The sequence below is a fragment of the Neomonachus schauinslandi genome, chromosome 12, assembly GCF_002201575.2.
Source record: "Neomonachus schauinslandi chromosome 12, ASM220157v2, whole genome shotgun sequence".
NCBI classification, from domain to species: Eukaryota; Metazoa; Chordata; class Mammalia; order Carnivora; family Phocidae; genus Neomonachus; species Neomonachus schauinslandi.
In genome coordinates this window covers 98,907,602-98,920,038 of record NC_058414.1, presented here as the reverse complement: position 1 = coordinate 98,920,038, position 12,437 = coordinate 98,907,602, and the positions used below count along the sequence as shown (strand labels likewise).

Below are 12,437 nucleotides of genomic sequence, written 5' to 3'. Positions count from 1 at the left end.
CCTCACAACCACCCTCCCTGTTGTCCAATCCTAGAGATGAGGACAGAACAGAACCCAGGCACAGACAGCATCAGAATTATTTGCCTCCTTCTTATTTACTACTTCACAGCCAAAAGTGACTTTAGCAAGGGGGCACCCGGATTTGAACCGGGGACCTCTTGATCTGCAGTCAAATGCTCTACCCCTGAGCTATACCCCCACGCCTGCCTTTAAACCTTAATTGCACCCCTTGAGCTGTGCAGTTGCCTTGTTTCTGGACTGCTACAGACAAGTTCCTGGAAGCAGGCAGCCTGCCCCATGACAGCCCTGCTCTCCCAATCATCACTCACTCATTCATCCACATATAAACACCTACTAACCAGCTTCTACAGGCCCGGCTCATCCTTCCCTCTCCTTCCATTTCCTCTTCCTCCCCCTCTGGCTCACTTACCTCTGCCACCCCTGTTCCGTCTTTGCCGTGGTGGGCAGTCATTGGCTTTCCCATCCGAGTAGAGCCTTGGTCCTCTTCCCGCTCCCTGCACTGCAGTGCTGAGGAGAGAGGTCTCTGCACGGATGGAGGAGCAGGTCTGGGACAAGAACCTGGTCCTGGCACCACACCCGGAGACACAGAGGACCCCCTTTCTCCCTTTCCACCATATGCTCATCCACTTAACCTGCTGAATCCTGTGGAGGAATCAGGTGGACCAGTTCCAGATTCCTGCTCAAGGAGAAAACCCAGCTGAGGAGGGGTGGAACACTGTGACAGCTTGCTTGTGAGCCCCGGGCGTGGAAACGGTGGCTTCCAAGACTCCCCAGCAGATGCAGGCAGCTCTGTGTGCTGTGAGCAGCGGGGAATGAGGAGGTGGCCAGGCGAGGGGCTGCACTGGTGGGGGACACAGCCCAAGGAAGCTCCTCCCACCTCAGCCCCACCCAGGGATGGAGAAGCCAAAAGAGGGTCTGAGACCTTACCAACCCTTCCCAGTGCCCTCCCCGCCCCCTCCCTTGTCCCACAGAAGCAGCCTTCCCTACAGTCTATGCGCTCACAGGACTCTAGGGAAGTAGCTCTTTTGTTCAGAAATACTGAGGAAGGCCCTAGAGCCTGGGGTGCTGCGCCAAGTCACCTTGCACCTGAAGTGATTTCATACTTTCTGAGCTCTCCTCCTTTCTCCAGGCCGCCGGGACACACCAAAATTGACCACAGGCTCCTTCCAGTGGGTCCACTGGTCCACTGACCCAAGGAGCTGATATTTTTAGTTCCGACTGACTGGAGGGCAACGAGGTGGCAACCAGCGAGCAGGAACTGGCCCCTGACTGGTCCCTGGCCCCGGCCTCGGCGGAGAGCTTGTGTGAACCCAGGTGAGCCCGGCCTCGCGGGCTCCTTCCCCTGACAGAAAGCTGGTGGTGAGGCTGCCGGCTGGCCCTGCTCCCCATGGGCTCCCAGCCCTCAGGCTCCTCTCCCACACCCGTGCCGCCAGCCCGCCACTCCAGTCCCCTCGGGGAAGGAGACTGGTTTGAGCAGCTAGGCTTGGAAACAGGCCTGAGACGCTGAAGCCGCCGAGGGTGTGCGCCGCGGGGCTGGCAGGACAGGGGTGCCGGGGAGAGAAGCGTCTTGCTGGGCTTGGCCCCATGGGAGGTGGCCAGAAAGGGAGACAGGAGAGCAGACTCTAGGAGGACAGTATGTGGGAGAGGCGGAACTGCTGAGGTCCGGCGCTGGGAAGGGACGGTTCCCCGACACTGTTCTCGTTAACCGTGGTCGCTAAGAAAGAAACCATAAGCAAAAATAGCCAGAATGTGAAATGTCCCAGGAAAGCAAGAAATGTGCGTTCTAAGCACAGGGCTGTGAGGTCAACGTGAGGAAGTGAATTCTGGCAGAACGGGGTCACAGCAGCAGCGGGGAGAGAGGACAGGACGAGGGGCTCCCTGACCCGTTTGTTACACACGGTGTTCAAGGGGCACCTCTCCTGCTGCATCGTGTTGGGGAAGGGCTGACAACTTCCTCATTGTCGTACCAAAACCCAGAAATATTTGGGCTTTTACATAGAAAATTTCATAAAGTTTTTACTGATGTGTCATATTGCCAACATTAAAGAAAACCAGTTTCCTTCTGAGATTGAGAGCTGGTGGCGTGACTTCGAGTTAGGCGAAAATTTCTTAAATATGACACCAAAAGCTCACCCGATAAACTGGACTTCATCAAAATTAAGAACCTGTGCTCTTTGAAAGACACTGTTAGGACAAGGAAAAAGCAAGTCACGGACGGAGAGGAAGTATTTGCAAGCCACTTATCTGATACAGGACTTGCACCAACAGACAGAACCTTCAAAACTCAACCCTAAGAAAACGAACAAGCCAAATGAAAAAAATGGACAGAGGATCCGAGAAGATACTTCACCAAAGAAAACATACGATGGCAACAAGCACATAAAAATACCCTCGACATCGGCAGTGATGAGGGAAATAAACATTAAAACCACGATGAGAGACTACATTGTGCTAGAACGTAAGTCCACAAGACGGACGGTGAGCAGTGTTGGGCAGGGTGTGGAGCGGCTGCGGCCACCCTGGGGAATCGTTTGGCAGCTCCTTAAAAGGCGAGGCATACACCTTCCATACGACCGAGATATTATACTCCCAAGGACTTCCCTGAGAGAAATGAAGGCACTCAGCCATGCGCTAGTGCATGAAGGTTCTCAGCAACTTAATTCTAAAGCCAAAAACTGAGAACAACTCAAGCATTTATCAACAGGTGCAAGGATAAAGGGCAGTGTGGGCCTCGGATGGAATACTTATGGATAAAAACGAAGGAGCTATTAATACTCAGAACCGTAGGGACAGATCTCAAATAATTATCTTGAGTAAATGAAGCCAGACCAAAAACAAACAAACAAAAAGGCGGGCGGGGGGGGGGGAGTACATATGCTCTGATTCCATTTATATATAATTCTAGAAAATGAAACCTAGTCTGCGAACACAGACAGCAGGTCACAGGTTGCCTGGAGTGGTGACAGTATTTTAACGGACTAGTGGCTGAGGGGTGCGAGATTCCGGGCCCCAGCTCGGACACACCATCTGTTTCATCCCTGTCCCACCTTACACTCCCTTCCCAAAGCTCTGTGGCCTCCATCAGCCCTCCAGGGGCGGCACCCCCTCGCTCTCCCCCAGCAGAGATCATTCGCTTTCACACTTGGCAGGGGTGTTCGCTGCTCCTGGACCACTCGTCTTCTTGTCCGGCGAAACTGAACAATGCACAACTGATTCATCCAAGCCCCTGGAGTCAGTGGCCATTCTGTGATCCAGTCCCCTCTCCCTCCTTCCCATCTCCCTGAGTCTCTTGGGAGTGCTCTGAGCAGCTACCATCAACAGCCCTCTCCTCTGACTGCGTGTCAAGCTACGTGTCAGTCTGCACATCCCTCTCACTCCCAGGACACGACCCCCACCTGGGGTTTTCCTTCTGGCCGTCCCGCTGTCTTTAAACACGGGGGAGCACCCCCCTTGTGCAACCTGCCTCCCGGCCTCATGGCCGCAGCTGTGGCGGCCTCCAGGATGCTTCCCCACCAGCCCTGCCATCTTAGGCCTCTGCTCCTCCATGCTCTGCCTGTGCCTGGAGATCTCTGCGTCCATGCTGATGAGCCTCCCCCGTCCCTGGTCCCTCAGTGCCTTGACCTCGACTCCTCTTTGGACAGAGCACACCGCTGGGACCTGGTTATCGCTGGAAACTGCCCCACCTCCACAAGTGTCCCATCCTCAGGGTAATCTCTAACTTCCACCCTCCAGCACATCCGCACACCGCCCTCTGCCCTTCTCCTTCCCTTTCCCCGCAGCTGTTCAGCTCTTCCCCGCCTTTCACCCTCCTACCCAACACAGATGCCATGCTTCGCCACTGTGCTTGTCTTCCTTGGCTGTTCTCACGGGGTCCCAGACGACTTGGGCGGTGGGGACCAAGGCTGCTAGAAGCTCCGGACTCTGGGAGAGCCTGTATTCATATTTTTTAATTTTCTCTATAGGCACATCTCATTTTATTGCACTTTGCTTTATTGTGATTCCCAGATTGTTTTTTTGTTTGTTTGTTTGTTTTTTACAAATTGAAGGTTCAGGATGTCCGTGGAGGAAGTGGAAACAGCAAGAGAACAGAACGAGGAGCGCGGCCTGAAGCGGGGACCGACGTGCCGCAAGCTCAGGAGCAAACGGGACCGGCCGAGCAGGTGCTGCTCCGGGACGAGCCAAGCACGGGGGTTCCCGAGTCCCCTCCCGGGGGGACAAAGGATCCGGCGCGTGACAGCAGCTCAGCTGATGCGGCGGCGGCGGGGCCCGAGAGGACCGACTCCCATTCCGAAGGCAGCTGTCCTGGGGGGGAAATGCGCCCGCCGCGGAGAAAGCGCCCTGCCGGGCGAGCCGTCGGTGCGGGGAACTGCACGGTTGTCCGGGGAACCCGCGCGGCCGCGCCGGCCTCCAGCGCCCAGCACCCGGGGGGGGGGGGGCTCAGCGGCCGCCAGCGCCGCCCCCCCCTCCACCGGCAGGAAGACGGCCCCGCTGAGAGCTCCGGGGGCGGGTGGCCCGTCCGCAGGGAGGGCTCTTCCAGTGAAGGCCTGCTCGTGGTGGTGGCGGACGCAATGCTACCGCACAGCCCGCAGACCGCAGCAGCGCGCTCGTAACCCCCCGCACTGGGAAACCAAAACATTCCCGGGACCCGCTTTATTGCACTATTAGCTGCCCCGCGGGGGTCGGAACCGAACCCGCAACATCTCCCAGGTGCGCCTGTGCGAGGTCAGAGACAGGTGTCGCGGTGGGAAGAGCCCTGGCAGGTTGTGGGAGAGCCGGGGGGGAGCTCCGCCCACAGGTGACAGGCCGTGAGCTAGGACAGAGGCTGTCAGGCTGTCCTCCAGCACCACGGACTGCCTTCAAGTCACAAAACATTTGGGGTTTTTTTGCTGAACATGAGGCCACCTAAACAGGACCATGTTTCCAGGCCTCCCCTGCAAGCAGATGTGGTTGTGTGGCTGGTTCTCTTCAACGGGGTGTGAGAGGCTCTGCCTCCTAGGGCTGCGTTAAATGGGACAATTCATTCAGCCGCTCTGCACCTTGGTCTCTTGATCCATAACAGGAGTAAACAAAAGGTTGTAATGAGGTTTCAGTGGGTCAATACTGATAAAAAACCATAATTACTAAATATGCATTAATTAAATAAGAAGTAAACCCACGTGCTGTCCCTAAAGGGAAAGAGCACCGTGCCCCTCCTTGCCTTGCTCTGACGGACGGTAGCAAGCCGTCTAGAACCATGGCGACAAGGCCCCATCCTGGGAAGGGTAGAGCAACAAGCTGGAAGGAGCCTGGGTCTGTGCCACCAAGAGCCTGTCAGGGGAGAGCAAGCACTCACCACTATCATGTTGAAGCTACTAGTTCATTACTTCATTTTGTTTGGGTTTTTTTTAAGATTTTATTTGTTTATTTGACAGAGAACAGAGAGAAAGAGAGCACAAGCAGGGGGAGGGGCAGAGGGAGAGGGAGAAGCAGGCTTCCCGCCGAGCAGGGAGCCCAATGCGGGGCTCGATCCCAGGACCGCGGGATCATGACCTGAGCCGAAGGCAGACGCTTAACTGATTGAGCCACCCATGTGCCCTCATTACTTCGTTTTGTGTTTTCTCAGTCCCTGTTCTGGCAGCCAATCATATATCCTACATAACATAGGGAACATGAGTCAATGTCCTTCAAGGGCTAAGTGACCTCCCCAAAGGCACCAATCTCTAAGAGCCCTCTTAAGAATAGGGAATGATCACTGCTCCTCCTTCCTGCCTCAGCCATTAGGGTAGGCACGATTCTTGTTAAATCAATGAATGAATGGAGAACATTCCAGGCCACTAATATCTAAGGGCTACCCACATTGTGCAGCACTGAGCCAGATTCTGTCCCTAGGATGATGAGGGCTTAGCGTGTCCCTTTCTGCGGTGCCTGGAGGCACCTGTATCACGGTCATGCTGGGGAGACAGCCTGCCCAGCCCCCTGTGCCTGGTTCCCACACACCAGGCTGGCTCCATGATGAACCCGGGTCCTGGACACCAAGTTCCTATCCCATAGTCAGCCCAGGCTCCCGGAGAGGGAAGTAGATCAAAATGTGCTGAACCTTTACCTAAAGGTTCTTAAGACTTATTGTCAGGTGCAAACAACAAGCTGCAGGATGATAACGTGCACTATGGCATTCATGTCCTTGCAACCCTGTATTTTTCCAGTTCCCACGTGTATGAAAATGCATGAGAGGAGCCTGAAATGTCGCATGCCACAGTGACAACGTGGGGACCCTCGGGAGGGTGGCCTACAGAGAGAAGCCTCCAGCTTCATCTACACCTTCTACGTTTCATGGCGCGAATGTACTCTTGTAAGAACATACTTGCAGAGTCAAAATGCAAACCCTTTCAGAGGGTAGAGGCTGGTTAGTCTCTATTCAGAGACATTGCCAACCTTGGTTCTCAAATGTGAACCTGCCCAGCGTCCCCTGAGGAACACCAGGGGGACATCCAGATTGAAACCCAGACCCCACCCAGACCTACTGAAGGAGAACCCACATCTACACTTTCCCTAGGACCCCAGGAGGAGGAGCCTGCCTGTGGAAGCATCCAGTAAATAAAGCAGTCTCTGGGGGCCTCTGTGTTTGCAGCAGAGGGCGCAGAAACAGCTCCTGGAGTAAAGCCTGTCCTGGGGACAGAGCTCTCTCCTGCTGAGTTTGGAAAAGCTTACAGAGAGGATGCAAGGCAAGAAAGTAACCGTGAAAACAGCAGGGATGTCTCAGGCCACAGGACAGACCCCAAGTCCTCTAAGGACCTCATTCCCCCACCTCCCAGTGCTCGCCTGAGCCCAATTCAGGAGGAAACCCCAGCTTCCCAGCAAAGCTGAGCTGGGGTTGGGGGCCTCTGGCCCGGGGGCATATTGGCCCAGAACTGTGGTGCCTGCCCTGGGCGAGGAACAGCCCAGTCCTGCCACCCCTGCCGCAGGGGCCCAGCCTGGTGGCCACAGGGACCCTGCAACAGCTGCCTGGGTTCCTGCCCTTCGAGCACTCACGGTGCCACAGCCTCCCGCTCGCTGCCTCAGCCTGCTGCCCGGGGCCCCTATACTAGGCCTGGCCTTGGTTGTCTTCCGTGCGTCATTCAGCACCTGGTCAACACCCACCTTCTTTCAGCTCTGAGGTCAACGTGACTGCATTCACACACCCAAAGAACTTGCTCCAAAAGTAAGCCTTTCTCCCCAAATAAAATGTCTGAGTCTAGAAAGCAAGGAACAGGTGTCTTGGCAGGACCTGTGTTCTGAGAGAACGTGTCCCTTGCTTCCACCAGAGTGGTCCTGCTTTGCCCTGTGTTACAGGTTTCCAGCTGTCATTCAAATAAAGGGTTCCTCGCCTAAAAAAAAAAAAAGCCTTTGAAAACTGCATGTTGAAGACACTGCTACCATCTGAGAAAGACAACTGAGCTACTGTTGTTCATCATTCATCTAATCCTCCACAGGGCCGGGCGGGGTGGGGGGGGGGGCGCCGGGGCACTGGGTCTGGCCCAAACGGCAGCTCACTGCCCCCTTCTCTGCCTCTGTTTCTCCAAATGGGGGGACTCCTGACACCAGAATGCCCTTGCCAGGTGAAGGTGGAAGGCTGGGCCTGCACTCATCTCGAGGGGACAGGCTCTGGGGGCTCTCACCCTGCCCTGCCGCCTGCCTTGCCTCCCCTCTCCACTGGGGTCTGGAGCTCGGGCCCGGTGGTGGCGCAGTCTACGAGGGAGGAAATGGGCCTGGTCTGCCCTAAAGGCAGTGATGGGGCTCGGCTCTGCAGGCCTTGAAGGGAAAGGGTGCCTGCCAGGTGTTTAGAGTAGGATCCACCCCCCTTCGAGATGTGTGGAGGACAGCACTGAGTTTGGGGTGAAGCAGAGCCCCCCGTGCTCCCCAGGCAGGCAGTGCGGGTGACCAGGCCAGGAGGAAGGCGTCCATCCTGCTGCCCCCACAGGGGACAAAGTGGAATCCAAGAAAGGCAGGAAGAACCCAAAGTCACCTAGTCCAGCCACCTAATTTGACAGATGGGGAAGCTGAGGCCCGGGAGAAGGAGTTTTTCACGCATGGAGGTCGGTTGTCAGTTTGTGCATCCTGCAGCGCAGGGCTCCCGCGGCCCTCCCTTCCACATGCCCCACTGCTTCCCCGGAGCCTGGCATCCTCCCTCACCCCGTGGCCTCGCAGCACACCGGGACCATCTTCTGCAAGAGAAAAATTGGTGGCCAGGCAAAAGGAAGGAAGGCACCTTGCTCTGGGCCTCAGCCTCCCAACTGGGGAATGTGGACAAAAAGCTGACTGCTGAGCTCCTCAAAGCAGTGGGAGAACTCAGGTGTGCAAGCTGAAATGGAATAGGAGTGTGGCAGCTACAAAATCTGTTTAATCATGTCTTACACAAACACGCAAGTGCACACGCCCTGGCTCTTAATCCACAGCCTGAAGAACTTCCTGTTCCAGGACTCAACCTCCTTTTATGGCCCTGGGGCACCCTTAAGAAGATGCCTACAATATATCCTTCATTCAGCAGTTTCTGGAGAACTCACAGTGTGCAGAGCACAGCTCAGTGAGTCCTAGAAGTGCAAATATAAATTAGGGGAGGCCTCAGCTCACCAGAGATAAACAGGCTGGCAGGTGAGAGAAGATGTGTGTGTAAGAGTTGCCCCTGGTACCACGGTAAGAACAATATAGTGAGGAGCGGCTGCCAATTCAGTCTCCATGAGACCTTGGACAAGTCATTTAACCTCCCTGTATTTCATTTCATTTCATTAAACCTAAACATGGGAATTAAGGATACCTTCTACCTGCTTGAAGGCAGCTGATCAAAGGATCTCAAAGTGCTTTCTGTTCTCAAATCCAAGAGGCTCTTTTGATTCAATAAAGGAATAAAGCCAAGGACTCTGGGCCTGGAAGCCCCCAGGAGCCAGCCTCTTACCAGGGAGACCAGACTCTCACGGTTCCCCTTCATGTGCTTGCAGAGCTCCTTCTGCCAGTCTTCCAGGCTGCTCCATTCCTGTTCGGAGTCACATGGCCACATCTTCTGTCGTCAGAGACACCTGGAAGTACAGGTCCCCCCACACCAACGTGAGTCACAGCCATTTCATTTTTTTTTTTTTTTAAGATTTTATTTATTTATTTGACAGAGAGAGACACAACGAGAGAGGGAACACAAGCAGGGGGAGTGGGGGAGGGAGAAGCAGGCTTCCCGCAGAGCAGGGAGCCCGATGTGGGGCTCGATCCCAGGACCCTGGGATCATGACCTGAGCTGAAGGCAGACGCTTAACGACTGAGCCACCCAGGCGCCCCAAGTCACAGCCATTTCAGAGAACAGTTAAAACCAGCTCCAGTCTCCTCTCCCTGCCCCCAGACCAGAAGGCATCACAGAGTCTGCTTGGAGATTCTCTCTCCCTCTGCCCCACCTACCCCCATGTTCTTTCTCTCTGAAAGAAATAAATAAATCTTTTTCTTAAAGATTTTATTTATGTATTTGTCAGAGAGAGAGAGAGAGCGCACAAGCAGGGGAAGTGGCAGGCACAGAGAGAAGCAGGCTCCTCACTGAGCCAGGAGCCCGATGCGGGACTTGATCCCAGGACCCTGAGATCATGACCTGAGCCGAAGGCAGACGCTTAAACGACTGAGCCACCCAGGTGCCCCAAATAAATAAATCTTTAAAAAAAATGGGGCACCTGGGTGGCTCAGATCGTTAAGCGTCTGCCTTCGGCTCAGGTCATGATCCCAGCGTCCTGGGATCGAGCCCCGCATGGGGCTCCCTGCTTGGCAGGGAGCCTGCTTCTCCCTCTCCCTCTAACGTTCCCCTTGCTTGTGCTCTCTTGCCCTCTCTGTCAAATAAATAAAATCTTTAAAAAAATAAAAATTAAAAAAAAAATAAATAAATCTTAAAAAAAAAAAAAAAAAAGAGCCAAGGGATGTCTGGGTGGCTCAGTCGTTAAGCGTCTGCCTTCGGCTCAGGTCATGATCCCAGGGTCCTGGGATCGAGCCCTGCGTTGGGCTCCCTGCTCTGCGGGAAGCCTGCTTCTCTCTCTCTCCCACTCCCCCTGCTTGTGTTCCCTCTCTCGCTGTGTCTCTCTGTCAAATAAATAAATAAGATCTTCAAAAAAAAAAAAGCCAAGAGGTCAAGTTTTGGCAGACATGACACCCCCTCCACTAGGAGTCTGAGGACCCTGCTGAAGCCAAGCAAGCCCTCTCCACCCCCACCAAGTTCCTGTACCTTGGGGGCTTCTCCCTTGCTGCCCGGTGGCAGCCTCAGGACCCAGAAGTTCCCATTTCTCCAGCTGCCTCTGCAGCAGCCCATACTCCTGCAGCAGGGTCCCCAGCACGGCCCACTTGCCCTCCAGCTGGTTCCCGAACTCCACGGCCGTCTTCTCGCAGTTGGGCAACTTCTCAGCTGTTTCTGTCCGCCTCTCCTAGCTCTGAGGTTGGCTGTCCTGGGACTCCATCATTTCCACAATCTGAATGGCGTCCAAGATGGCCAGAAGAGAGACCTCTGCAGACTGGATCTGAGCCTCTCATGGGAGGCCAGTCCCCATATGCCATTCCTGCAACTAGACACAAGGAGGTGAGTCAACCACCAGGAGAGAGGTACCAGAGCCATTCCCAGCTACAGGGTCTTTTAGAATGGGGGAAACTTGTTCTGGATGCCGGAAGACCTTACTGGTCAGACCCCCAAATAGACCCTTGCTGGCAGACTTTCAAAGACAGCGGACACTGGACACCACAGAGCCCCCAAGGGAAGAATCTTGAACCAAGACCCAGGGGCAATGGAAAATGAATAACAAAGCATTACCATCATGAATGGACAGAGTGTAATGGATTCGAATCATAGCTCTACCACATAATAGCGATATTAGCTTAGCCAATTACTTAACCAAACTTTTTTTCTGCATCTGGGAACACAGCCCAGAATTGAGGAAGTGAGTGGTCCAGAAAACTTCCCAGGAGACCAATGCACACTCAGAATGCCATTTCAGTTGTCGAGTATTCTAGAGCAAACCCACCCCATTACTCAGGACTCAGAGGTAAGGTTCTGTTGTTCTGGCTTTGGTATCTCTAAGGCCCTTCCACCCCGACATTCACTGGCACGTGACCTTCTGACCTATTAGGGCCTTGTGACCCAGGTGCCTTGTTTACCAGCCCCAGGGTCCCCTTCACACTAGGAGGCCAGGTCCTAGCTGCCAGGAAATGGAGCCAGAGAAAGTTGAAAGCCAGCACTTAAGAGTAGTCAGAACAAGAAAATATTTCAAAAAATATCCTGCCCCAGGACATGGAAAATTTATCGTATACTACTAGAAGTAATAAAATAAGAAATTCAAGAATGCCTCCCTGGGGACAGCCGAGATATAATGGAAACATTCCTGGAAATGGAACTTAACTAGAACTTGACTCAATACCTCCCCTGCCATTTGAATCTTGCATGTTTTGGGGGTAGTTGTGAGGATGAAGTGAACTAAAGGTGTGGAAAAGCACTCAGTGTGTATTACTGCCCTTGGCACATGTTATTACTAAAACAAACATAAAAGCTGAGGACCGATAATCAGAATGTGTTATGAACCAAAGACTGATAGCCCAATTCTGTGCAGCTGAGGTTCCCTCAATACCTCCTCCAGAAAGCGCTTCGCAAAATGTCTAACACATACTAGGTACTGGTCATCAGACACCTGTCCCTTCCTTTCTTTTTTTTTTAAGATTTTATTTATTTGACAGAGAGAGACACAGCGAGAGAGGGAACACAAGCAGGGGGAGTGGGAGAAGGAGAAGCAGGCTTCCCGCCGAGCAGGGAGCCCGATGCGGGGCTCGATCCCAGGACCCTGGGATCATGACCTGAGCCGAAGGCAGACGCTTAACTGACTGAGCCACCCAGGCACCCCAAGTCCCTTCTTTTCTTCTCTCACAGGGCAATTGTTCCATCTCTGAGTCTGGCCTCTGATCAGTACAAGGTGTAGCCTGGAGGAGGAAGATCTGGTCTGCACAGATTAAGGATGAACATCTTCTAGTCCTGTAATGCCCTGTGACAAATCTGGCACTCAAGGATGTATCTAAAACCATTTCAAAGCTATTTCTAGGGGCACCTGGGTGGCTCAGTCAGTTAAGCGTCTGCCTTTGGCTCAGGTCATGATCCCACGGTCTGGGATCGAGCCCGCATCAGGCTCCCTGCTCAGAGGGGAGCCTGTTTCTCCCTCTCCCTCTGCCTGCCTGTCTGCCTACTTGTGATCTCTCTCTCTCTCTCTGTCAAAAAAATAAATAAAATCTTAAAAAAAAATAAAAATAAATTAAAAAAAAAAAGCTATTTCTACCAGGTGATGACACCTCTACCTTCGGAGATGTGGAAAAATCTCGTCTTGACAGTTCTTGTCATGCAGGCCAGGGACAGACTAAGTCAAATCTGAGCCTGAAGCACACATAACCAAAGGTCCTCTATAACACAG

At 53.7% G+C, this 12,437-nt stretch overlaps 1 non-coding gene across 1 annotated transcript; it reads right to left on the bottom strand.

Moving 5' to 3' along the window:
- Positions 1-127: 127 nt before the first annotated feature.
- Positions 128-199, bottom strand: TRNAC-GCA. The gene has a single exon. It is a non-coding gene; the product is annotated as a tRNA-Cys (tRNA).
- Between the last annotated feature and the right edge of the window lie 12,238 nt (positions 200-12,437).